This window comes from Theropithecus gelada, chromosome 2, assembly GCF_003255815.1.
Source record: "Theropithecus gelada isolate Dixy chromosome 2, Tgel_1.0, whole genome shotgun sequence".
NCBI classification, from domain to species: Eukaryota; Metazoa; Chordata; class Mammalia; order Primates; family Cercopithecidae; genus Theropithecus; species Theropithecus gelada.
The window spans coordinates 163,518,917-163,544,445 of record NC_037669.1 but is presented as its reverse complement, the minus strand read 5'-3'; the positions used below and the strand labels follow the sequence as shown (position 1 = coordinate 163,544,445).

Below are 25,529 nucleotides of genomic sequence, written 5' to 3'. Positions count from 1 at the left end.
GAGTTTTTGTAACTGGAGAAATACTCTCAACCAGCAATTAATTTTTTTATTAGAATTTCTCTAGAGAAAGAATGAAAGGGCTTTCTGGAAAGTAGGGTGGGTAGAGCATTAAAATATTGCCAGTCACTGAGGTAATCATGAACATTTTGGTGGCAAAGGTAGTTTCTTCTCTGACTTGGGGTAAATTTTATAATTATTTGGAATACTAAAATAAATGGAGACAAAACTGTTGAAAAGCAGAGGATATTCTGTTTCTAAAACACTCCTACCCCATGAATGTGATGGAATACTCCCCAAAAGAGCAAAACACCAAACAGACAGGAAGTGTCAACCCAAAGGCTTTGCAGATGGGCCTTTCTGACAGTCACAGTAGGAATCGTTATTCCTCCAGCCCCATTTTCTGAGTGTGGTTTTAGGAACCCGCACCATCACTTCCTCTTGAGGAGTTCAAATCTTCTGTCGTCCAATCTCACAACTGTGAGAGTTTAAGAAAATCTTTATTTACTGCTCTTTTAGCAGTTTAGGTTGAGCTCCCACACAAAATAATGATGACTCATAAGAATAAAACTTGAGCTGGATGCAGTGGCTCACGCCTATAATCCCAGCACTTTGGGAGGCTGAGGTAGGAGCATCGCTTGAAGCCAGGAGTTTGAGGGCAGCCTGAGAACCTGTCTATAAAAAAATAAAATTAGCCAGTTGTGGTGGCATGTGCCTGTGGTTCCAGCTACTTGGGAGGCTGAGGTGGGAGGATCACCTGAGCCCAGGGTGTCAAGGCTGCAGTGAGCCATGACCGTGCCACTGCACTCCAGTCTGGGCAACAGAGCAAAATCCAGTCTCAAAAAAAAAAAAAAAGAATAAAACTTTAATTTATATTCATTCATTTACTCTTATGTGGGAAAACTAATATAAAAGAAAAGCTCTCCCTGATTATCTGATTAAAAGGCGGAAAGAAAGTATTAATTATTTTAAAATATTACAATATAAGAAATTTGAAGTAAAATGACTTATGACAGGGCTTATAACTTCTATAAACTTTCTAATTAGCTGCACAGAGTAACAATGGAATCAAAGGAAAGAAGACACACCATATTCCATTTATAGACTAGAAAAGCAAAATAAAAAAACAAAACAAAATTTAAAAGTTATAAGAAAACAGTCCGCCATTAAGTTGTATTCCAAAAGTTTATACATAGGTCGGTTGTTTGCAACCCTGAATTCATTCTCCCATAAAAACTGTAATATAAATAGTCCTTATAATCTCAGACCAACCCAGAAAAGCCTATTTAATCCACAATGTAGCTGAAATAATGTAGGCAGACAACTTAAAAGTAAGGGAAACTTACTGTTGAAATACTAGTAGTTAAACCAAACAGAAAACAATTTAAATTCAATTAAAAATAAATTTTAAAGCTTTCATTTTGATCCTCCTACTCCATCTAGTATATGAAGAAAAACAATAGTAACTGAAGGAGAGTGAAGACTGGAAATCCTCTCCTGTGGAATTCTGAAGGGTCCGCTAGGCCCACTGAGGCACTGGGAAAGCTGGTGAGCAAGGTGCGCACTCCGCTGCCTCCTTTCTGCTTCTCATTTCCCGCTATTTAAACCACCTTTCCCCTTCTTCTCTTCTATCCAAATCCTTCCCATTTCCAACATCCAATTTAAGTCTTTCTATTTCCACAAAGGCTACCTCAGTCTGGAAGGTTCTTGACTTGGACTTAAAGCCTGCTGTTCTCAAAAGTTTACACTGTTTCTCTGGTGATTAACGTTTATGGACCACCACTGTTCTTGTTCTTTTTAGTAGTAGGGATCTGTTAGCTAACAAAGGGATCCAATGTGAGGGCGGAAAAAAGAAAAGTAGTGAAACGTATGACATAACTAGAGAAGAGTTCTAAGAGAAAGCGAAAGGAGGGAAAGGTAGAGAGGATGTGAATAAACCTGTAGAAGATAAAACGAAGTGATGGGTAAATGTGTGCTGGGTCGGAAGGGTCTCTACTTCATTCATAAAGTGGAACCATGACCCCAGGGTCTACAGATTTGCTGTGTGGGGGAAAGAAATGGAAACGGAGTGACTGTATTCCTGCTGACTGCTGATGTTAATATATTCATTACACTGTTTATTGAGCACCTCCTATACAGAGTGTGCCACTGGACAGTAGAAGGAATATGAGGAATTGTTTCTGATCAAGGACTTTGCAGTCTGGGGTTGGGGCAGACAACACACTATAGTAAAGCCAGAATATATGAAAAGCCACAAGAGAGGTGGTGCTATAGGAACACAAAGTGAGAGTAGGAGACTGGAAGGGAGCCAAAAAACAAGTCCATTCATTCCAAACATGTTTATGGAGTGCTGACGATGTGCCAGGCAATGTTCTAGATCCTGTGGATATACAAGGAACAAAGCAGAAAAAAACTTCACCCCTCAGGGCACTTACAATAAAAAACCAACACAATATTTAAAAATACAAGTAAAATACATGGCATGTAAGATATATAATATAAATACTAAGGCCGGGCGCGGTGGCTCAAGCCTGTAATCCCAGCACTTTGGGAGGCCGAGACGGGCGGATCACGAGGTCAGGAGATCGAGACCATCCTGGCTAACACGGTGAAACTCCGTCTCTACTAAAAAATACAAAAAACTAGCCGGGCGAGGTGGCGGGCGCCTGTAGTCCCAGCTACTCGGGAGGCTGAGGCAGAAGAATGGCATAAACCTGGGAGGCGGAGCTTGCAGTGAGCCGAGATCCGGCCACTGCACTCCAGCCTGGGGGACAGAGCGAGACTCCGTCTCAAAAAATATATATATATATATATATAAATACTATGGAGGAAAGCAAGAAAGAGAAGACAAGTGCTGTGTGTGTGTGTGTGTGTGTGTGTAATTTTAAACAGGGTGATAGGGTAAAGTCTTGCTGAGAAGATGATTTTTGAGTAAAGACCTGAAACAGGTGAGCTTGAGCACCACAGCTCTCTGCAGGAAGAGTGTTCCAGGCAGAGGGAACTGGGAAGCACACAGCAATGTGTGCTTTTAAAAAATTTGGAATAGGCTGGGCACGGTGGCTCACACCTGTAATCCCAGCACTTTGGGAGGCCCAGGCAGGCGGATCACCTGAGGTCAGGAGTTCAAGACCAGCCTGGCCAACATGGTGAAACCCTGTCTCTACTAAAACTACAAAAATTAGCCAGGTGTGGTGGCGGGTGGCTGTAATCCCAGCCACCCTGTAATCTCAGGAGGCTGAGGTAGGAGAATTGCTTGAACCCGGGAGGTGGACATTCCAATGACCCAAGATCATGCCACTGCACTCCAGCTTGGATGACAGAGCGAGACTCTGTCAAAAAAACAAAACAAAACAAAACAAAAACCCAGAATACATTATTATTAACTAAAGTCCTCAAAAAATAAAAACATGAATTTATTTTCTTATGGTTCTGGTACTGTAAGTCCAAGATTAAGGTGCTCCAGGTTTCTTCCCAGGCCTCTCTCCTTGGCTTGCCAATAGCCATCTCCTCTCTGTGTCTTCACATGTCTGTTTATCTCTGTGTGCCTGTGCTAATCTCCCTTATGAGGACACATGTTAGATTAGAGCCCACCCCAATGATCTCATTTAACTTTAGTTACCTCTTTAAAGGCCCTATCTCCAAGTACAGTTACAGTCTGAGGCACTAAGGGTTAAAACTTCAACAGATGAATTTTGAGGGGGCACAGTTCAGCTCATTAACAGGTGTCAATGATGACTCCAATGTTCTTGGCCTGACCACCTGGAAAGATGGAGAGTCATCTGGCTCCCCAGTGAAAAATGGGTAGGCTTCTGACACATTAGAAGTGGAAATCCTGATAATAAAAAGATTGACTAACCTGTATTGAGTGTTTAGTATGTATACAAGGCACCATGCTAAGCACTTTATGTGCATTACACTTCATTGAATCCTTACAACATCATTATAATGTTAGTACTACCACCTCCATATACAGATCAGGAAGCTGAGGCTCAACAAGGTTGTACAATTTTCCCAAGGTCACACAGCTAGTAAGTGCAATAAAAAGAATTTGGATCCAAGCACTGTGATTACAACAGTCATGCCCTTAACCACTGCTTATTCCACTTCTGCCAAGGAAAGCTATGAATTGAAGGCATGAAACCATATGTAATAAAAAGTGACCTTAAACATAATACCTAAGAGATCATCAAGCTCAAGCTCAACTCCACCTTTCACAGAAGTAAGCAAGGATCCAAATGGTGATTAAGTTATTTGCACAAATCAAGCTACCTAGAACAGACCTTAATTAGAAAATTATTTTATAATGCTAAAAAAATAGAAACAACCTAAACATAGTTTAAAAATTATGGAATAACCTTACAATAAAACACCTTACAACCATTAAAAACAATGATATAGAGCTACACTGATTACATGGATTGATATCTATGTTATTTTTTAAGCAGATAATAACATTTTAGAACAATGTTTTTTAAAAAATATATATGTATGCAAAAACAGAGATGAGTATACACTAAAAAGGACAGATCATATAAAGTAGGTAATTTTCACTTTTTTTATATGCCTTTCTGCAGTATGATTTTTATAGTAAATATGCATTGTTTGTAAAATCTGAAAATAATGCTATTGCCAATCGAGAAAGTTCTTTGAAAACTGTTTCCTTTATAATTTGCTACTCAAACTTCTCCCAGCTTGGGGCCTCAGGATAGGCTGGCACTCAAGTCTTCTTGGGGCAATTCCTGTTAGGTGGCTTTAAGGTTACCTAAAGCAACACTCAGGAGGCCATTTGTCAATGGAAGGGTTTTAGAGTTAGTACAGAGGATAATTGTTCTCACAGTTAATAGAGAATCAACCTTTCACAAATGAAGTGTCTGACTTCAAGAAGCACAAGCATATTATTCAATAGTGTTTTTAATAATATCAAATCTGTCAAGACTGTCATTTATGTCAACGTGTCAGGAGTATAAAATAAAGTACTCACAATGTTTAAAAGAAGGAGGCAGATAAGGACATGAAAGAGAGAGCAAGGAAACTGTTTCAGGGCAAGTCAAACAGAATGTAGCTGTAGCATCACACTTAATCTTTATTAATTCAATCTAGCTGGACAACAAACAATTATTGAGCTAATTTTTCTATGCACAGCACCACACTATGCCTACAGGGATAAAGATAAGTTAGGCATGACCCCTTAAGGAACACTATCATTTTTAGATACGTGGTCTATGACACTAAAACTTGTTTCCCTGTATTAAGTGGAGGTCCCCAAATTAAGTGGAAGTCATTTGATAACTAATTTCTCTTTTACAAGTGTTGTTTACAGTTGTTTATTTTATTCTTTGCTTTTAGGGAGGTGGAAGGGAGGAATGGGATGAAATGAGGAAGAAAAAGGCATAGTAGCAGTGAAAACATGAAAGCAATAAAAGTATTAAGAACAAATAAAAATTTGAAAAAGAGAATAGAACAATGAGAAGAATGGAAAAGTGGCAAGCGTGATCGAGTCATGTCTGGCTCCCTGCTAGGACAGAAGAAATGTGGTGACCTCTAAAGGAGCATCCTGCATCTCCTGCCACATGCTTCGGTGCTGAAAATGCATCAGTGAGCCCGAGAGGGAAGGATGCACTCCTTCTCCTTCAGAGCTTGTTTTCTAGCCTGCCCGCAGGAAAAGGTAAGGGGAAGTTGATATGAAACCTTTCACCTGTCACCCTTTCCTTCCTCCACCATCCTGGTTGCAGGAAAAGCCATTCACACAGTCTAATGTGGTAGGAGCTCGGTCTCCCTAAACAAATAAAAAACAGTTGACTTTCCCCTATGTAACTGCAGAATCTGCATATACACATTTGACAAAAGAGAATGAGGCACTCTCCTCAGCAGATTCTCACTCCAGATTTCCTATATAGGGTTCTATTGGTCCACCGGACAAGGAGGCTCAGTCTGGGGGCCCACAGTTACTAACCCATTTAGACTCAGAGAAGTAACTTTTCACAAATCATTTATTTCATCCTAGGTATTCATATACTTCACGATTTCTCCTCATCTTTGCTTATTCAAGAATTAGCAGATTCCATTAAACAAGTTTTTATTGACTAAAGCTTTGCTTAACACTAGGGCTAAAAAGATAACAATGGTCCTGGTTCTTAAGGAGTTTACAAATCATGGAGTAACATGAACAGATAATCTCAGTATAGCATCACAAATCTGTTTTCCAAGCCCTTTTTTTTTTTTTTTTTTTTTTTTTTACTGTGACCTTGAAAAAACTTATACCACAATCCTGTATACAAGTACAGACAAATATACAAAACAGCATTTTCTCTTCTAGTCCATTCTGTTGGGTTTTATTTAACTGAAAAAAAAATGGGTCACAATTATAGGCTGAGAGATAGTTGAGGTGTTGTGGGAGAAGAGAGGAGGGGCCCTCAGCCCAACTAAGATTAGAAAGGGCCTTATGAAGATGAAGTTTGTGCTGAGAAGAATCACAGTGAGCTAAGTAGAGAGGAGGAAAGATATTCCAGGCAGAGCCAACATTATGAGGCTTCGAGGCGAAAAGCGTGCAGTATACTCAGTTGTCCTACTGGCATGGATATTTCCACAGCACATACTGTGACATAGGGTGCTAAGTAGACAGTGGCGTCGTGACTATCACGGAGAGACTCTGGAGCTGGTACCGCTAAGGCTGGGGCTAGAGTGGGGTGCTTGGCTGAACAGTTTTTAAAAGAGAATCATCTGATTGGCCTTTTCCAGAAATCACTCTGGCTATGGGGCAACTTAGTTTAGAAAGGGCCAAAAATGGAAGAAAAAAGAATAGTCAGGAGGCTAATGCAACAGTGGAATTGAGAAGTGATGGGGGTTTTTAACATGTGATGAGTGAAGGAGACATGAGATATCCCAGTAATGATGTCAGCAGGCAATAGAGATAAACATGAGAGTCATGAGCATACAGAAGGGAGTTAAAGCTGTGAGTATGGATGGCAAAGTGGTGAGAACAGGGGGCCAAGAACTGAATTCATGGGAGCCCCCTTCTCTCAGTAGTGGGAAAAGGCCAAGGAGGTCAGAAGGAGAGGAAAGCTGCAGGCAGGGTTAGAATAAGCAAGTCTATAGAGTACAGACGTGGAAGCCAAGAGCTCATAGCATAAAGAGGACTGCAGGCCCACAAAATTAAAAGCAGCAGCAGGTCCACTAGCAGTAACTGCAACAACACTGTTTAGTAGAAGTAGGAGCAGCAGCCATCCCTCATGAAGCACTTCCTGTGGGCTGACACAATGCTAAGGGCATTGGACAATTTATGATATATCACATACTCATCACATTTGATCTTTATAATAAAAGAAGCTATTCTCATATCTCATAATCTGAGGTTTAGACAGGTTAAATCACTTGCCTGATATCACTCAGTTTGTAGCAGAGCCAAGATTCGAACCTCTATCCTATCTGATGCCAAGACCTATTTTATTTCATTTTATTTTATTTTTATTTTTCCAATGTCTATTTTAGGTTTAGGAAGTACATTTGTGACATGAGTAAATTGCATGTTGTTGAGGTTTGCTGCACGATTGATCCTGTCACCCAGGTAGTGAGCACAGTATCTGATAGGTAGTTTTTCAACCCACGCCCCTCTTCCACCCAGTAGCCCCCAGTGCCTACTGTTGCAAGGTCTATTTTAAAATAACTCAGTTTACAACATGGAACTTAGCTGTGGCCTTTGCAAAAGCAAACGCAAGATTACACAGTTGTGGGAACACAGGAAAAGAGACAGTAAGGAGAGAGAGAGTTGACCTTTTTTTGATTAAAAAGGACACGAGAGAAACTAAACAGAGGAAGACAGGGCTGGTTTCGGATGTGAGAAGTGAACAGATTCAGAGGCTGCAAGGAAAGTCATTCTAGTGAAAGTTTTTTGAATACGACGCAGGAAGGACAATGGGGAAGGGCAGGAGCCAGAACTCAATGGAGGTGGCTGGCCCGCCGGGAGGGACATCTGGACGAGGGAGGGTGCTGCCTAGGAACTTCACACAAGATGGTAATCCAGACATCCCATGACTTCCTGTCATTTTGTGTGTCCTTTTCTTACTTTCCATGGTCTCCTCCAAACCCCACTCATTTAGGGCTTTGAATGTCACTGTCTCAAATATGGATGTTTTTTAATAGTATGACTCTTCTTCTTTAGACCCCAAGCCCTCAGGTACCACCCACCACTCATGTGCCTGGGTCTTCCCTCTGTTCCCCCAATGCCCTGCAAGATAGACTGTTTCTTCCCCTTCTATGCTGTCCTAGAAACAAACGTTTTTCTGAGGTTTTCTAAATATGTTACTTTGTAGGAAAACATGGAGTGGAAATAATGAAAAGGATCTCCCCAAGAAAAGCTGTCCCCAATATTTTGTGCAGTGTAAACAGAATGAGACCTGGATTTGTGTATATTCAGAGGCTCTATAACTGTATCCTCATTTTTGTTCCACTGAAGCTTAATCCATCTTTATAAATTTTATTATAGAAATAACTACTTTTTAATTGTTTCACCCAATTTTAATACTCTGCACGCACATATCTGATAGTTTTCACATTTATTTATGTGTTTGTGGTCTGCTTTGTCTACGGGTGTCTGTCCAGCACAACATTCACAAATAACTGTGGAATGAAAGATTCTCTCTTTAAACCTGCTCCCTTGAAGACCACCTCTTTCAAGGCAGTCTATGTAATCACAGAATCTGGCAAAGCTAAGTGCCAGCAGCAGAGCTCATACCCATGACTTTGACCTCATTAGTTCCATGTCCCAATAAACTCAACCAGCAGATTTTTCTAAAATAAGCATTTAAAGATAATAATGCACAGACTAAAGATTTATATTTGTTTCTATATCGATAGACCTATTAAACTCTAGAAGACTAAACACTAGTAGTTTGGACTACTAGTCCAAATTCCAGTGGCTACTAGACTCTCACCCTAAAAGAAAATATGACAAGAAAGAGTGTGTGATTACCCGCTTACCCTTCACTATCTACAGGGAGAATTGTACTTTCAACATCTGCACAGCATGTATGGGCCTTAGTTGATTTTCAGGAAACCAAAACATATAGCATGGATTCACAATATTTCTAGGAATCTCTATACTTAGATGGAGACAAGGTCAGATGATTCAAGGAAACTATACAACTAGCTGTTAAGTTTTTAAAGTTGAATAAAAGTCAGAAACAAAACTAATATTCTCCCTCAAACACTTACATAAATTTTCTTCATATTTCTGAATTCTTTTGCTCTAGTTTTGGAGTAACAGTGCTAGCTATCTCTCTCTGTTTCAGGTAAAAATATGAAAACAGTAAACTGAATAGAAATCCTTGATTTAAAGAACTCATGCCTGGGTGGGGCACAAAACAAAGGGAGAAAAGGTACAGGCAAAAGAAGCTCAAAAGACGTTCTTGCTCCCTGCACTTCCAAGAAGGCTTCCAGCTATGACATCCTGGTGGCCATCCTATCATACTGCTTCTCAAGCTACCTTTGCACTATACATGCAACAAAAGAAAAGATTACTATTTCTTGGTTTCACATAGAAATGTATTCAAATAAGGGACAATCAAAATCTGTTAGGGAAAGAAAATGGTTAATACACAATCTTCCATAACTGTACTGTCTTCCTATGGCTTTCCCCTTCTACCATCCAGTCAACTCCCACTGCAGATACAACACAGTAAGGCTGAACAGAAAGAAAATGAGGATAGCTGAGGCTTCTTGTATTTCTTTCCAAACGCTTTCTTGTTTTGTATAATACCTTTTCTTTCCTCTGTCAGCAATGATTATTGAAATGATCATTGGAAGCTGGTAATTCTAAGTTTTAATTATTATTTTATAGCCCTTTAAAACTGCATTACAAGGTATTTTACACAGTGTGGAAGTAGTTCATCTTAATTTAATTATCCAAAAGCTTTATAAAATCATCAAAAATTTTAAAGAACAGATCCAAACATGATTAATTGCTTGCCCAGTATAAGCAAGGCAATGTTTTTGGCAGAGATTTATAATTCACTCCAGTTCAGTAATTAGTAAAAATACATGTAACAATGAATTAACACGATTGCATTATATGGGTAGTTATGCTTGAAAGCAGTACTAAAAATTATGTAAGACATGTATATTTTAATATGGAACATCAAATCACACATAAATTGCCACCTTTCAAACCAACTTCTCATAAAGTAATTTCTGTTGCATTATAAAAAAAATCCAATTTAAAACTGTAACCTGTTATCCAAAATTAATGCAAGTACAACATTTGCTGCTAGAGACTGAGCCTGTGATGTGGCTCCTTTGGCTTTTGTTTGATTTGTACTCTCAGTGTTCATAAAAAAGAAACATCTTTTAAAGTCAGCAACAGGGAGGGGGAAATTCAACCATATGCGAGGAAAACACACACCACTAATTTCTAGTCAAGTGTATAACGTGGAGTCATTAAAATATGTAGTCAAGTAAGGTTTTTGAAACAAACTTTGGCTGCTTTTCCAGATTTTCCACAGCAGGGGGATGCTTCATCTGAATTGGTCAACCATCCACAGAAGGCCACAACAGCAAATCTGATGCAGCCAGCACAACCTCGCAGGGCAGGCGGATATTTTAGGAAGGAAGTTTCCTGTTCTTTGATTTATGCTATTAGCACAGCAAATAACTAAATTTAATGACCACAACTGACTCACCATAGAAATACCACATGATTCCTGCCCTTTGCTTGAAATCAACTGAGATCAGTCTTTCTAGAAAATAACCTCCCAGGTTCTCAACCTGTCCTCAGGTCTCAGTTCACTGATTCCATTTCAATATAACAAATTTAGTTAGTGCCTTGGAATGCTATGAAATTTAATTATATTTTCATGAAGTTTAGTTAGAGGTTTCCTCCTGGTAGCCTATTCTTGCTCTGAAGACAATTTACTTGAAAATAGACCATATAAAAGTCAAATACAAACTCCAATCTGACCAATCCTGCTTCCTCTGCATTGGCTATGCCAGTGGTTCTCAACCAGGTATAATCTGCTCCTAAGGAGACATTTGGCAATGCCTGGGGACACTTTTTTATTGTCATGGCTGATGGGGGTGGCACTGGCATTTAGTGGGTAGAGACTAGCTAGTGGGTAGAAACCACAGATATTGCTAAACATCCTATAATACAAAGGAGAGTCCCCGCTCTCCCCGCCAAAAATTATCCAGCTCAAAATGTTCACAGTACTGAGGATGAAAAATCCTGGACTATAAAGATAAGACTGAAGGGTTAATACATACACCTGGACAACATCAGAAAGCCTATGCTGTTATGAAGAAAAAAAAGAATGGCTTCCAATACCCATTTTTTCCTGATCTCTGATATGCCAAGAGTAGTTGATTCCAGCCTTGCTTTTTTGAAAAAATATGGCTTACCCTACTGAAAAAAAGTATTGACAAAGTCATATATTCATTTTCATAGTTAGTATCTACAGCCTTAAAAATATCTATGCACCCCAAAATTATCTCCCCAGGGAAACAACTTTTTGTTCTTTCAGTAATAAAATTACACTCAGATTTTCCAAAAATAAAAGATAAACTTTTAACATATGATGCCTGCTTGTTTGCTTTTTCTTTCTTTCTTTTTTTTAAACAATCTGGCAAAAACACACAGAACAGACAAACCACAGAGTTTATCAAACAGATACACATGGCACTCTGGGTGGCCTGAAAGCCACCAAACTCCACCTCACTCTTGCAAACGGCCCTTACTGAGAACCGGAACCAGGGCTTCAATAAAGAGCCCACGGTCATGCTAATGTGGACAACACAGCCACTCTCAGTCAAGCACATACAAATAGTCCCATCACCAGACTCCAGCTAAATTTCTCCTAAACAGTTTAAGCAACTCCAGAATTTGAAAATAGAAAATTTCCATTAGGCACCTAAATTACTTCTAAAAGTTTTAGGAAATGTTTAGCTTGCTGCCAAATGATAAATGTCCAGGACTGTGGCATTTTATTTCCTAAGATTCCTTAAGTCATTTTGAGGCTTTGCTTTAGTACTGTGGTCAAGGCCCTACAACCTTTGGTCTTGCTCTGACGGCCTCAAGAGAATGAGTTGTCTTTGGATGTTCTGCATAGAAAGAAACCTACGAACATACAAAGATTAGAGACACCACGGACCTGAAAAGTCATTTTGATGTGAACTAGTGTTTCAGATAGGAAGGATAAGATGAGCTATCGGTGAAATGCAGGTTGCACTACATAAACCATTGGCAATATTTTACGATCTGGATCCTGAACTTTCTCATGCACTCTGGATTTCAAACATTCTATTCTGAATGGGTGTTGGGAGCCATTCTTTCTTTTTTAATTTTTTAATAATGGCACAGGTTCCCTGATGTTGCCCAGGTATAAGTATTAGTCCTTAAATCTTATCTCTCTATAATCTATCAACATATATAACATCAAATGTTCCAGAAGTTCCAATATTATTGCATCTACTCTCTAAGACTGTTTCTGCCACACAAATGCATAAATGTTCTTTGTTACATAGACTAGGCTGTCCCAATTTTTGGTTCAGAAAAAAAAATTTATTATTCGGAACAAAAAGAGATAGATTCCTACAACACATCTTATATCCGAAAATTCCTGATGAATTAAAGACCTGAAGGTAAAAAATGAAAATAAATGTGAATATTTATAAAAATCTCAATATTTATACCTCAACCCGGGGTTGAGGAAGAATTTTCTTGACACTGAACCACAGGCATAGAGCATGAACAAAATATTTTAATACACTTAAAAAAATCTTTCCGATCCACAAAACATAAACAAAAGCATAAATAAATGAGAGCAATCCTGCAACAAATTTAAAAAAGACACAGGGTTAGGCAACTAAATAGCAATAGAGCTCTTAGAAATAAAAAAGACAAAGATAAACAGCCCAGGGGGAAAATAAGCAAAAATATGAATATGTAATTTGTGGAAATATAATTAGTTAATAAGCATGAAAAAAACTTCAACTTTGCCAGTACTCACAGAAATGCAAATTAAAACAAAGAAAAGATATGTATTTTCTGCCTATCAGATTGGTGTCAATTCAAAGTGATAATACTCAGTGAGGCTGAAGTTAGTGCCCTAATTGGTAATGGACATGTAAATTGGTATATTAGCCTTTCTGGAGGCAATTTGACCACATTATTGAAAGATTTCAAAATCTTTCCTTTGACTCAGCAAGTCTATTTCCAGGTTTGTCCAAAAGAAATAGCAAGGATGGTTTCATAAAGATGCATGAATATTAAATGCATTGCACATAATCTTTCTGTTAAAAGTGAACCACCAGAGGGCTGAGGGTCTCTGCCTCCATGCCCGTGTCTCAAAATTGCTAACTCCTGTTAATTCCACTGTCTGAAGAGCTCTTCTATGTCTACTTCTTCCTACTTGCACTGCCATTTCCTAATTCAGGTCACCATCACCTTTCACTTGGATTACTGCAACAGCTTCCTACATAGCATCCCACCCCTTTCTGGTTCATTCTCCACCTGGCAGGCAGGATGAGATTTTTAAACACAAATCAAATAACCTCCCACTCCAGATAAAGGTCTTCACTGGCCTCCCATAGCCTTACGTCCAACCTCCTTGACACTTGTTGAGAACTATGGTGATTCCAATGCCTGATTACCTTGCCAGTCTCCTCTCTGGACCCCCAACAGGCACACTTCTGAAGCTCAAATGGGCCATGATGATCTCTGGGCATGCTGCTGTTCCCTCTCCTAGAACACAGTTCTTCACACTATCCTACCCTTTCCTAACTTATACTCCTCACATTCTCCAGGGCTCAGCTTAGCAGGCACTTCCTGAGGGTCAACCTCTCCTGCTTCTCCAGCACTTGAGTGAAATGTAGCTCTTAGGCACCCACTGTCCACAGCATCCTGCATTTACCCAAAACCACAGCACTGGCCACACTACGTGGATTTAACTGTGGGTCATTAGTTTACAGGTGTCTCAGGTAACTTCTATCATTGCATGACCTTTTCAGAGAACACAAAAGCCTTTGCATGCCCAGTATCTAGGGCTCCTTTCCTTATTCATACACCAAACCTTTTTTGTTTGCTTGTTTGTTTAACAGTCTCACTCTGTCATTCAGGCTAGAGTGCAGTGGTACAATCTCGGCTCACTGCAACCTCCGCCTCCTGGGTTCAAGCGATTCTCCTGCCTCAGCCTCCTGAGTAGTTGGGATTACAGGCACCCACCATCATGACTGGCTAATTTTTGTATTTTTAGTAGAGACAGGTTTCACCATGTTGGCCAGGCTGGTCTCGAACTCCTGACCTCAGGTGATCTGCCTGCCTCGGCCTCCCAGAGTGCTGCGATTATAGGCGTGACCCACCATGCCAGGTACACCAAGTCTTTTGAGGTCCACGACACCAAGAACGTTTCTGTTAAACATGTTCAACTATTCTGTAAGACATACCCTTGGGGTCAGTTGTCTGAGAGGGCAAGACACCAGGCAGCAATGTACTGAAGCTGCATATTTTATACACAATTTGTGTGGTTCCTGTGTCCTTGTTCAGTCTCCTTTATGCTTCATCAGATGTAATTTTTACTTGTTTTGGAAACAGAGCTCCTGCATAGTTCTCTTTATTCTTCTATCTAGGACAAATTATTAATCCTATCAACAGAGCACATTAAAGGGCAGCTTTTACCAAGAAGATAATTTTATAACAGCTCCTTCATTCCAGGAACTTTGGTAATAATCAAAGAGGAAAACCTCAAGAAATATTCCTCAAGAAAATGGCTAAATAAATTATACATCTATACAATGGATTACTACACAACCATAAGAAAAGAATAAAATATTTACTTGGAAAACATCAGGAAATAGTGTAAAGTTAAAAAAAAAAGAAAGAAAAATGCTGAACAATATTCTAATATGCTGCTACAGAGTATGATAAAGCAGGCACATGAATATATGCGGTGGTTCTTGAGTCAAATATCTCTGGAAGGACACACTTGTGGGAAGGAGAACTGAGTGGCTGAAGTCAAAATGGGGAGGAAGGCCTTTCCCTGTATAATCTTTCACTGTTTGGCTTTGTTAGTATATTTCATATTTCAATGATAGCTTACTTTGGATTTTGTTTAAGTAGTCGTAAGTGTTTGACAAAACTCTTTGGAGGAGGAGCACAAAGGCTAATAATCTTCCACCACTCCGAAAATGAAACAAAACAAACACCTTACAATTTCCAGCGCTCTTGAACGAAGCTGTGCAGAGGTAGCAGCAGCGTCTTCCCTGCCCGGTGACGGAGCATGTCACAGGGGAGCACTGTTGCCTTCTCTCTCGGGTCTGCTTTGCTCCTCTTTTGCAGTCCTTCACTCAAATTTCCTGAGCAGTAATCACTGTAAAATACTCTTGCTGTCCAATAATACTTAGGTGCGTTTCATTTTCTTAGAGGCAATGTGAAACTATGACAGTTTCTTCTCATAAAGTGGTGCTGGAATCAGCCTTAAAGGAAAAGCAAAACTATGAATTTCTACAGCCAAGAGTACTAACTACAAATTCTGCTTTTGGGTACCATAATATTAGAAAAAAAATGAATGGATGAACTAAAGAAAACAAGAAGAAAGAAAAAAAGAAAGAAAATCTTCTCCAACAAACTTCTCCTTTTCCTTTGACTTGGAATAGCCATCATGGCAGGACAGAGTGGGGCTGTTTCTTCTTAAGCAGTACTGGGCTACGGATTCCATCTACAGCTAACAAGTTGTCATCCATGCCTTCGATTTGTTCCCTGCGGCTAAAAGATACGTTCAAGGAAGTAAGATGCTCTGGAACTCCTGTATTTTCTAGCACCGATCAGCTACCATGCATTATCTACCAGCATATGACTGCAGAGAGAAGGCCCTCTCCCAAAAGAGAACTGTCATGGAGAGAGAGAAAATTCAGAAGAAATCCCAAACAAAATATGATAATTATGAAACATCTTATTTCTTGTCTTATTACTAAGATGAAAATAAATACCTCCAAACAAAACTGCTAAATTTAATTACCAAGATTTTAAAAAGTACACCCTGAATTCAATATTATCTGAAACATGGAAGTGGACTAATAGTACTCCAAAATGTTTAAGTGACAAGAAAAAAATTCAATCTAATTGTCTTAGGAAAACATCAGGTGAAATAATATGCATGTTATTACCAAACAAAGGATGTTACTAACCTGAAATAAAGATAGATATTGAAAAGTCAGTCCTTGAGACAATGCATATGCTAACAGCTGATACTACCTAAACCATATAGCAGAATGGTTTTCAAATCCAAGCCTAAGAAATACATATAAATTCAGATTCAACTGATAATTAAGAGCTATCCTAATTCTGGCAGCCATAACAAATTATCATAGACTGGTAGCTTAAAACAACAAAAATTTGTTTCTCACAGTTCTCAAGGCTGGAAGTGTGAGATCAGGATGCCAGTATGGTCGGGTTCTGGTGAGGGCCCTCTCCAGGCTGCAGATGACCACCTTTTCCTTATATCTTCACATGGCAGAAAGACAGTGAGCTAGCTCTCTGGCCTCTTCTTATAAGGGCACTAATCCCATTCATGAGAGCTTCTCCCTCATGACCTAATTATCTCAAATCATCACACTGGGGATTATATTTCAATGTATGAATTTTGGGGGGACACAAATATGCAATCGTAAGTTTTTTCTATCTCAGAACTTGGTGTTTTACACTATACAAGATGCTTTCATATCCAATATCTCATTGAGTTCTTACAATAATCTTGTCAGGGAGGTATTATTCTCATTTGCAAGGGAGAAAACTGAACCTTAGAAAAAGAGACTTGCCTGGGGTCATTCACGTAATAAATGGCAGCAACCAAACTGGAACCTGGACCCTCAGACTCCAAGACCAATGCCTGCTCCCTATAAATAATATTTGTTAGTTAAATATTTTTAACTGTTTAACAGTTGTTAGTTAAATTTCATTTAGACAGAACATCGACAATGTAACCAAGTTATTCTGTCTGCTGATAAAGAAAGTCTCTAAATTGTTTTTATAGGAACAGAACATTTACATGCTTTTTTCTAAGAGAGAGGAGAGAATGAAATGGGAAGAGAAAAATACTAAAATGAGATCAAATACAAATAAGCATTTAATTGTTCCTCTTCTATTTCACACATCTTTTTCTAATTCAAGTCAATTAAATACAGTCAATAGCTTTTGTGCTTACATATGTGCCAGACACAGATCTACTGTTCCTACTCTCAAAGATCTCAGAATGTAGCAGAAGAGCCACACCTTCAAATAAAAATTTACCACAAAGTTTCATGAGCATTAGAGTTAAAAAAAAAAAAAAAAAAAAAAAAGGCAATCCAGAGGAAGAAGTGACTGCATCTTCCTGGGAAGGAGATTCAGAGAGGAATGGCTTGCCAAGGATGTAGTATTTGGGCTGAGGAATGGGAACTGGCCAGCAGGAAGCATTATCTTCCAAGCAGAAGGCACTGGAGGTAAAGATATGGATCCTACCCTACTACCTGCCTTTACAGAGGAAAAAATAGAAGACTGACATGCCTAGAATATCATCTTGGAAAATGGAGTAGTCAAATGTACACTGGAGTAAGCAAAAAGGGAGATAAAGATGGTGCCAAGATTTCTTGCTCATGTCATAAAGAATGCCATTAATGGACATAGGAACTCATGCAGGAGCAGCAGACTTAAGGAGAAAATCATTTGGGACATGCTGGAGTTCAGGTGCTTATAGGAGAACTCCACAAAGCATAAGAAAATAAGTGACTTGAGATTAGGAGGGATGATGGGGTTCACAGATCTGAGGAGTCATCCCTTAGGGAGTTTACAGAAGTATCACTTGTTTACTACTCTAGGTTCAATTTCTTAGAGATGAACAGAGGCTGAAGAAGGCTGAATCACAAGAAACAACTCTGATTTGTGGTAAAACCCTAGGAGTTTAAGAAAACAGTATACTACAAGTCTTTTATTTATAGCAGTTCTGATCAAAACAGAGATGTAATCAGCCAAGGCCCTATTCATACATTGGTTGGACTATAGATCTACAGATAGAATAAATAACAATTAGGAGACTTTCAAACACAGCTGCTCCCAATACTGGTTCTTCCCTGCAGTATTTGAGGGAGGGCCATTGTTTTCTCTCAGCCACAAGTATTTATGTACTTGGAACACTCCCTCAAATTTGGGTGTTTTTTTATCTACTCGTGAAATCTCGCCTGCCTTTAGAAGGAGGGAAACAAAAATATGAACCCATGAGGTTGCTTTCTCAAGTTAAATGGAGAAATAATAAAAACCTCTAACCCACATTAAATTTTTTAAACTAAGAGAAAAGGGAATAAACTAGGAGTCTTTACTGCAGACGAGCACTGTTCTAGGTTCTGAGACAGAAGTCACACCAGGCGAATTCTGGCTGCATAATACCACTCTAACTTGAAAGTCACTGGAGTCTTGTGTGTCCTTGGGCAAGTCACCTCCCACAATACTTCTCCGTGTCTAAAAGAGAGGCCTCTGTCTTCCCAAGACTCTCTGAGAGCCTGTGAGAAGTAACATGCAGGCCTTACTTGGAGGGTCTTGGGAGAAGTCTATAAACAAAGCCCAAAGACCTCAGGGCTACCAATTAGCACAGTATCAAAATGCATGCCAGCTATTCACTAGTTCCTTTGAATGTATGCATGCAGCATCTTCTTTATACTCAAATAGTTCCTATGTCAGGATGCAGAGAGCATTCTCTTCAAGTTTCAGAAGGACTCAACTTCCCCAGTCCTCCAAGATTTGGAGATGGCGAGAATTCCTCCTGCCCAGTACAGGAGACTGGGAAAGAGGAAAGTTTGCTATTCCTGGTCAGAAAAACAGCACATCAAGGGTCAGCAGAAAAGGAGGAGATGCTGGAAGTTCTATCTGTGCACAGAGAAATCAGGAAAACAGCCAATGGCTGCTGTTCAATAAAGTTAAATTTGGGAGGCTTTCTCTAAAAGTGAAGAATGATTGCAAGTGAGTTGAGTATGCATTCCAAGCTAACTCCCAGAGTGTCTGATAACTTCACCAGGTGGCTCTGATTCTTGCCCGCCTTCTCAGAAGTCTTTTCGGGAAATTTCTCTTTTCTTGCCTTTCAGGATTTAAAAATATGTTATTATTAAGGACAGAAGGTCAAAATGGTCCACTAAATCCTCATTTTCAGGAACCTACAAATCTTAACTCTGGTAGCCTCCATAGGCTCTGAGGCAAGTCCTAGTGCACGGCAGTTTCTTTCCTCCTCCCTGAGCCCCATTCCCTCCTCCCCTCCCTCCCAAGCTCCTTGCTTTCCTAGTTGTCTCTCACTCCTTGCTTAGCATCACCATCTTCATCTCTCCTGGCGTCTTACCCTCAGATTTAAACTTCCCAAGCCTCCCCTGTGGCATTCTTTTAACCCAGCACTCAAATTCCAAGTCTGTCGTGCAGCAATCACCACCACCCCCCCCCCCCCGCCCCATCCCATTCACAACTAACCTTGAGAAAATTTCTAAACTCACAGCCTCTGCTGTTTCACCTCCCACTCACTCTCAAACCATCTGTCCCTCCACAGAAATGGATTTTTGCCAAGGTCACCCACAACTTCCATGATAGCAAATTCAATGAATGTTTCTGAGTCCTCATGTCATTTGATAATAATAAGGATAGCATCACCCAATATTTACTAAGCATTTCTTATATGCCAAGCATGGTACTCCATACTTCCCATACTTTAGCTAGGCTTCACAACAAATAGATGAAGTAGGCTTTACAATTACACCCCTTTTATAAATTGAGCCTTTGCGAAGTAATGCAACAGGTGACAAACATCACACACCCTGCGAGCTAGGCAGTTAGGATTCAAACACCAGCTCAGCTCCAGAGCCCAGGCCCTCAACCCTGCAGGTTGCAGCTTCCTCTCTGCAACATCAGACTGCACCCTTTGTGTGGCTCAGTACTTTCTCCTATGTCCTTTGTGGTCTCTATCTGGGGCTGCTCTTCCTTGGTGCACCCTTAAACATGGATTTCCCCAAGGTTCTACCCTCAGCTTCTCATCCCTAGAGGGCTCTCTTATGGTCCCTTGCCTCAATTATTATACACAGAAATGCAAAATCGGCCTCTGTAGGCAGTCTACTGCCTGGTCTCCCAAACTGGTCTATCTCCACAGATGCCTCAGCTAAAACATGCACAACATGGACTCAGCTCATCTACTCAATTTGAATGAAGTGCCCATTTCGAGGTGCTCTCTCAGCCTCCTGGAGGGCCTCCCTCCTAGCACTAACCGCATTGTGTTGTAGTTACTGCGTCTGTCTGCCTATCCTGTGTATCACCGTTGCCTCTCCAGTGCCTAACACAGGAGCTAGCGTGCAGTACATGCTCACACAGCAATTATGAAATTAGGTAATGCAGAGTCTTTGGTTGGTCATATAACCTCCCTAGACCTCAATTTCCTCACCTGGAAAATGAGAGTTGGAGCACAGGAATGGGAGTATGTTCCATCCTGCAAGCTGCCTTTGAAAAACGGGCTGCTGTCAAATAAGCTGAGACATGCTGCATGTTCGCCTCTTGGCAATTCACTTTAGATATCACATTGAGAGCTCTGACAATTTTTTGTTGTTGTCTAAATAAGGGTTTCCCAAACTTAGTTGACAACAGAATCTTTTCCTGGAGTATCCCAGCCCCTCCAACATGAGTGGTGCTGCATGGAGTGTACACTTTGACAAACTCCAGATCAGTGGTTCTCATTGTGTGTAGTGGGAGCAGGGGAAATGGGCAGGCAGGGGGAACCCTGCACCACTGACATCTAGTGGGTAGAGCCTACATCTTACAATGCACAGAACAGCCCCAAAAACAAATAATTATCAACGCAAAATTGTCAGTGGTGCCCAGGCTGAGAAACCCTGTGCTAGACCAACCTTTACGACCAAAGTCCCTTTTAGCTCTTAAACTTCTGATGCCACCAAGCCATAAAAACTTGTTGATGCTCCAGATACAGATAATGGGACATCTCATTTAGAACAAAGACTAAGCAATGATGCATTCCTTTTAAACTAACAAAAAAGGTTTAATCAGAATGTTTGCTAACCATTCTTGACTATTTTCATATTTGTCTTCTATTGTTTATTTCATGCTTTTTGTATTTTATTATCAATCTTTTATTTGCAACACATTTTTAGCATAATATTATGGAGCAATCACTGGAAAAAAATTCACTTTGGTCACTATTAAAAAATTAGAGAGAAATGCGACAGTTTACACCATATTGTGCAATCAGATGTTTTGCAAACATTCTGTGAAGGGTTTACCCAGTTCTTCCTTAAAGAATAACTTTAAAGTAGTGCTAAAAGGGATAACGATTTTGTTTAACATTGCACTTTAGCTAATAAAAAAATAAGTCTGTGTTCAAATTACATTGCTTCAGGGAAGAAAGAAAAGAAAAATAAATTGCTTTAAATTAAATACATATCAAGGACAAAATGAATAACTAGCAAAGAAATATTTTAAATTGATTTTTTTCAGCCACTCACATCCCATTCTTCCTTCACCTTAAAAAAGGGTGGCCAGGCGCAGTGACTTACATCTGTAATACCAGCACTTTGGGAGGCTGAGGCAGGTGGATCACAAGGTCAGGAAATCAAGACCATCCTGGCTAACACAGTGAAACTCTGTCCCTACTAAAAATACAAAAAATTAGCCAGGTGTGGTGGCGGGCACCTGTAGTCCCAGCTACTGGCGGGGGCTGAGGCAGGAGAATGGCGTGAACCCGGGAGGCAGAGCTTGCAGTGAGCCAAGATTGCACCACTGCACTCCAGCATGAGTGATACAGTGAGACTCTGTCTCAAAAAAAAAAAAAAAGGTTTTGATTACAAATGATTTTGTTTGCTAGATTAAAAATCTGATCACTATATTAAAATAGGCTTTGTCTCTAAGTAGTTTCAGAGAGTATTTTAAGACATTATTTATCTTTCAAAAATTACATTTAAATAATGACAAAACATTAATAATAATAACAATAGTTAACATTCATTTAGCACTTATGAAATGCCAGGCAACTGCTTTGCATACATGACCTCATTCTAACACAGGAACACCTAGAGGTAGATACTGTTAATCCCACTTTATTGAGGAGGAAAATGAAGTTTTTCTTCAAGAAAAGGCATTATTCCTCAAAGTGACAGTGCTATGAAGTAGTAAAGCCAGCCCTTGCATCTGTCTGATTCTGGAGCATTTGATTATGAATAATGGGCTTTTTCTGTTTGACAGCAACTTAAAGTTGATTAAATAGAAATATCAATTATCATGAAGAATCAGCAAAAGACGTAATTCTGATGAGTATGGCAGTAACACTCAGAAGCCCTGGGGAAGCTGATCAAAAAAAATAATTTTAGCTGTTTTCATGCAGACATTCTCCTTGCAAATTGTCAATATTTGAAACACTTCATTTATAGAAGTATAAGTCAATATGGCCCACTCCTTTTCTTTGTGAACTTGAACTTGCCACCTAAAAGCAGATTGGGCTGCTTTAGAAAACAATCTCACAGTTTTTCAAAAAATTAAATATAGAGTTACCATCAATTCCACTTCTAGATATATACCCAAAGAGAAATTAAAATATACATCCACACAAAAACTTGTATATTAATTATCACAGCAGCATAGTCCGTAATAGCCAAAAGGTAGAAGTAACCCACATGTACTTTAACTGATGAATAGATAAACTGTGGCATACCCACACAATGGAATATTACTCAGCCATGAAAAGGAAAGAAGTACTGATACATGCTGCAACATGGATGAACTTTTAAAAATATTTTGCTAAATGAAAGAAGCCAGTTGGAAAAGGCCATATATTATATGATTCCATTTATATAAAATGTTTAGGGAGGGCAAATTCAGAGAGACAGTAATTTACTGGTTGCCAGGGACTGGGGGTAACTGTTACTGGGCAAGGTATGAAAAGAGACGTGAAAATGTTCTGCAATTACATAGTGGTAATGATTGCATAACTATAAATACAATAAAACTAATGGATTGTATACTCTTAAAAAATAGACTGTATGGTATGAGAATTGCATCTCAAGAAATTAAAAACATCATATTAGATAGCAGCAATAAAGAAAATGAGCAATAGAGCTCATGTTTATAACTCGAACTGACTAAGATAAATATATGTGCAAACAGAATTTTGGAATTCTAAGTGTACATGCTGGTTAACCATACTGGCCTAAATCATTTTACATTAAAAAAAAAAATATTCTGTAGGTTTAAATTCCATATACATGAAATCAAGCTAAATAAAATCTAAAATCCTGACCTAGAGGTATACTCTAATACCTAGTAAAAATCATTGCTTTAAGAATATCATGGTTATTTGCAATCACTGACTTATACTGAACAATGCTAGTAAACTACCTTCATGCTGCTGCTGGAAACAGGGCAGTGTTCCTTATAGAGTAAAAGGAGAAATCTATCACTCTGCATTTTCTCTTCCAATGACCTTTAACTGGTATAGTCCAGCAGAGAGTGACTGTAAGTTGTAGAAAAGTTAACTTGCTAGGGCCAAGCGCATGCTCAGGAAAGACCTGAGATGCCCCTAAACTCTCACCTCTGGCTGACCTCCAGGCTCTGTGCAAATAGGAAGTGAAGGCTAAGGCAGAGTTGTAAACTGCCTGGTTTGTATTAAAACATGTTTTGACATATACACAGAAGCCAAGTACAAAGACTAGGAGTTGTTTGTGGTATTTTGTCCCAGATGTTTACGGAAATTTCTGTCAATCACTAACTGACTGCTAAGCTAATGGAACAGAAGCTTCAACGGACCTATATGACAAAGAATACAGGCTTTATAAAATTAGTATAAAAATGTCACTAATCAAATCAAAAACAACAACTACAATAAGCAGCAACAAACCCTGGGGGAAATCTCATTTCCAGAGTTGCCACATTATAATATTAAAAATTACAGTTTTCAACAAAACTACGTGATATGCAAAGGAACAAAGTATTGCCCGTACACAGGAAAAAAGGCAACTAGTAAAAACTGCCTGAGGAAACCCACACATTGCATGTACTAATCAAAGATTTTTAATCAACTATGTTAAATACACTCAAAGAAATAAACGGAATCATGCACAAAGAACTAAAGGAAATCATGAGAATGATGTCTCACCAAATAGAGAAGATCAATAAATAGATCAAAATGACTTTTTAAACGGAGCCAAACAGAAATTCCGGAGATGAGAAGTATAATAACTTAATAGAAAATTTCACCAGAAGGACTCAACAGCAGAAGGAATCAGCAAACGTGAAGATAGGTCACTTAAGATTACCCAATCTGAGCAGCAGAAAGAAAAAGAAATGAAGGAAAATGAGTAGTCTAAGAAAGTTGTAGGATACCATTAATTATAGCAATATATACATAATAGGAGTTCCATAATGAGAGGAGAGAAAGGCACAGAAAGAATATTTGAAGCAGCCATGGCTGAAAACTCCCCAAATCTGATGACAAATGAAAAAAATATTTAATTAAGGGTGGTACTAACAGAAGTGGTTATGTGAGTGTATGAGGGCAAATGAACCAAACCCCATGCCACCAGGTGTTTCTGACACAAGAAGAGTGAAAGTCTGAAAGAATAGAATTCCTTGTCAATAAAAGTCCACTGAGAGGTGGGTGCTGTGCTAAAGACCCTGAAGAGGGCAAGAGGAAATGGCAGGTAGAAATCCAAGCCTCTACCTGTGCAACCCTGGCTACTTTCACCGGCCTTCAGCCTTCTGCTGTCATTGCTCCCTTGCTCCTTTTGCAGCTACGCTGCTACCTCCCTGATCTTCCCCTCTCCTCACTGCTAGATCACCTGATGTGATATCTGCCTTCCAGCTGACCAGCTGACTGCCCCCACCTCCACTCTCAAATCACCAGGGTGGTGAACAGCCACTGTTATGGACTGAGCTCTCCCTTATCCCTCCAACAGGAGACAAAAGCCTGAGACCCCTACCCTAGATGTTGTAGAGTCTAAGTCACTCTGATTGGTCAGGGATTCCAACACAAATCACATTTTAATGGCTGGTTGGTGGTTGTGGGGGAGCCAAGCTTATTTTGACACTCAAAAATATTTTATTATACTTAGTGATCTTTTAAATTCATTCTTAGAAAGAGGTTGCTATATTTTAAATATATATTATAGAGGGGTTATTGTTTTCTCTAATGAATCCTTTTTTTCACCTTTACAGTAAGTATTGACAGGGAAATCAAGGTTTGATATGCAATATTTTGCCTCCAGAAGCTTTTCTGTTTGTCCAAGGTATTAATGGATGCCTTGATGGAGGGTGGGTGAGGGAAGGGTTGTCTTTTATTAAACCCTGTACTATGATTACCCTCTTGAGGTGGTATATTTAGCTGTCTCTAACATTTTTTTCTTAAAACATAATATTTCTATTTTAATTACTATGGGCTAGGAAAATATTCTATGCCCATTCACAGGTAGAGTTTCTTTTGCCCATTCCCAATTATGATATTTGGTACAATACTGACAGAAATATCCCGTACAGGATTATCTTCAACAGC

General features: G+C 39.3%; 1 protein-coding gene across 2 annotated transcripts in view; it reads right to left on the bottom strand.

The window, feature by feature from the left end:
- The window catches only part of PLCL2 (phospholipase C like 2), a 200,040-nt gene that overhangs the window by 137,219 nt on the left and 37,292 nt on the right, over positions 1–25,529 (bottom strand). The window contains exon 1 of one of the 2 annotated variants that reach the window (XM_025377646.1): positions 15,192–15,393. The exons of the other annotated variant lie outside the window; for it this stretch is intronic. The gene's annotated coding sequence lies outside the window, so the exon portion shown is untranslated. Of the gene's footprint in view, positions 1–15,191; positions 15,394–25,529 lie in introns of those variants that run through there. 2 annotated transcript variants of the gene reach the window in all.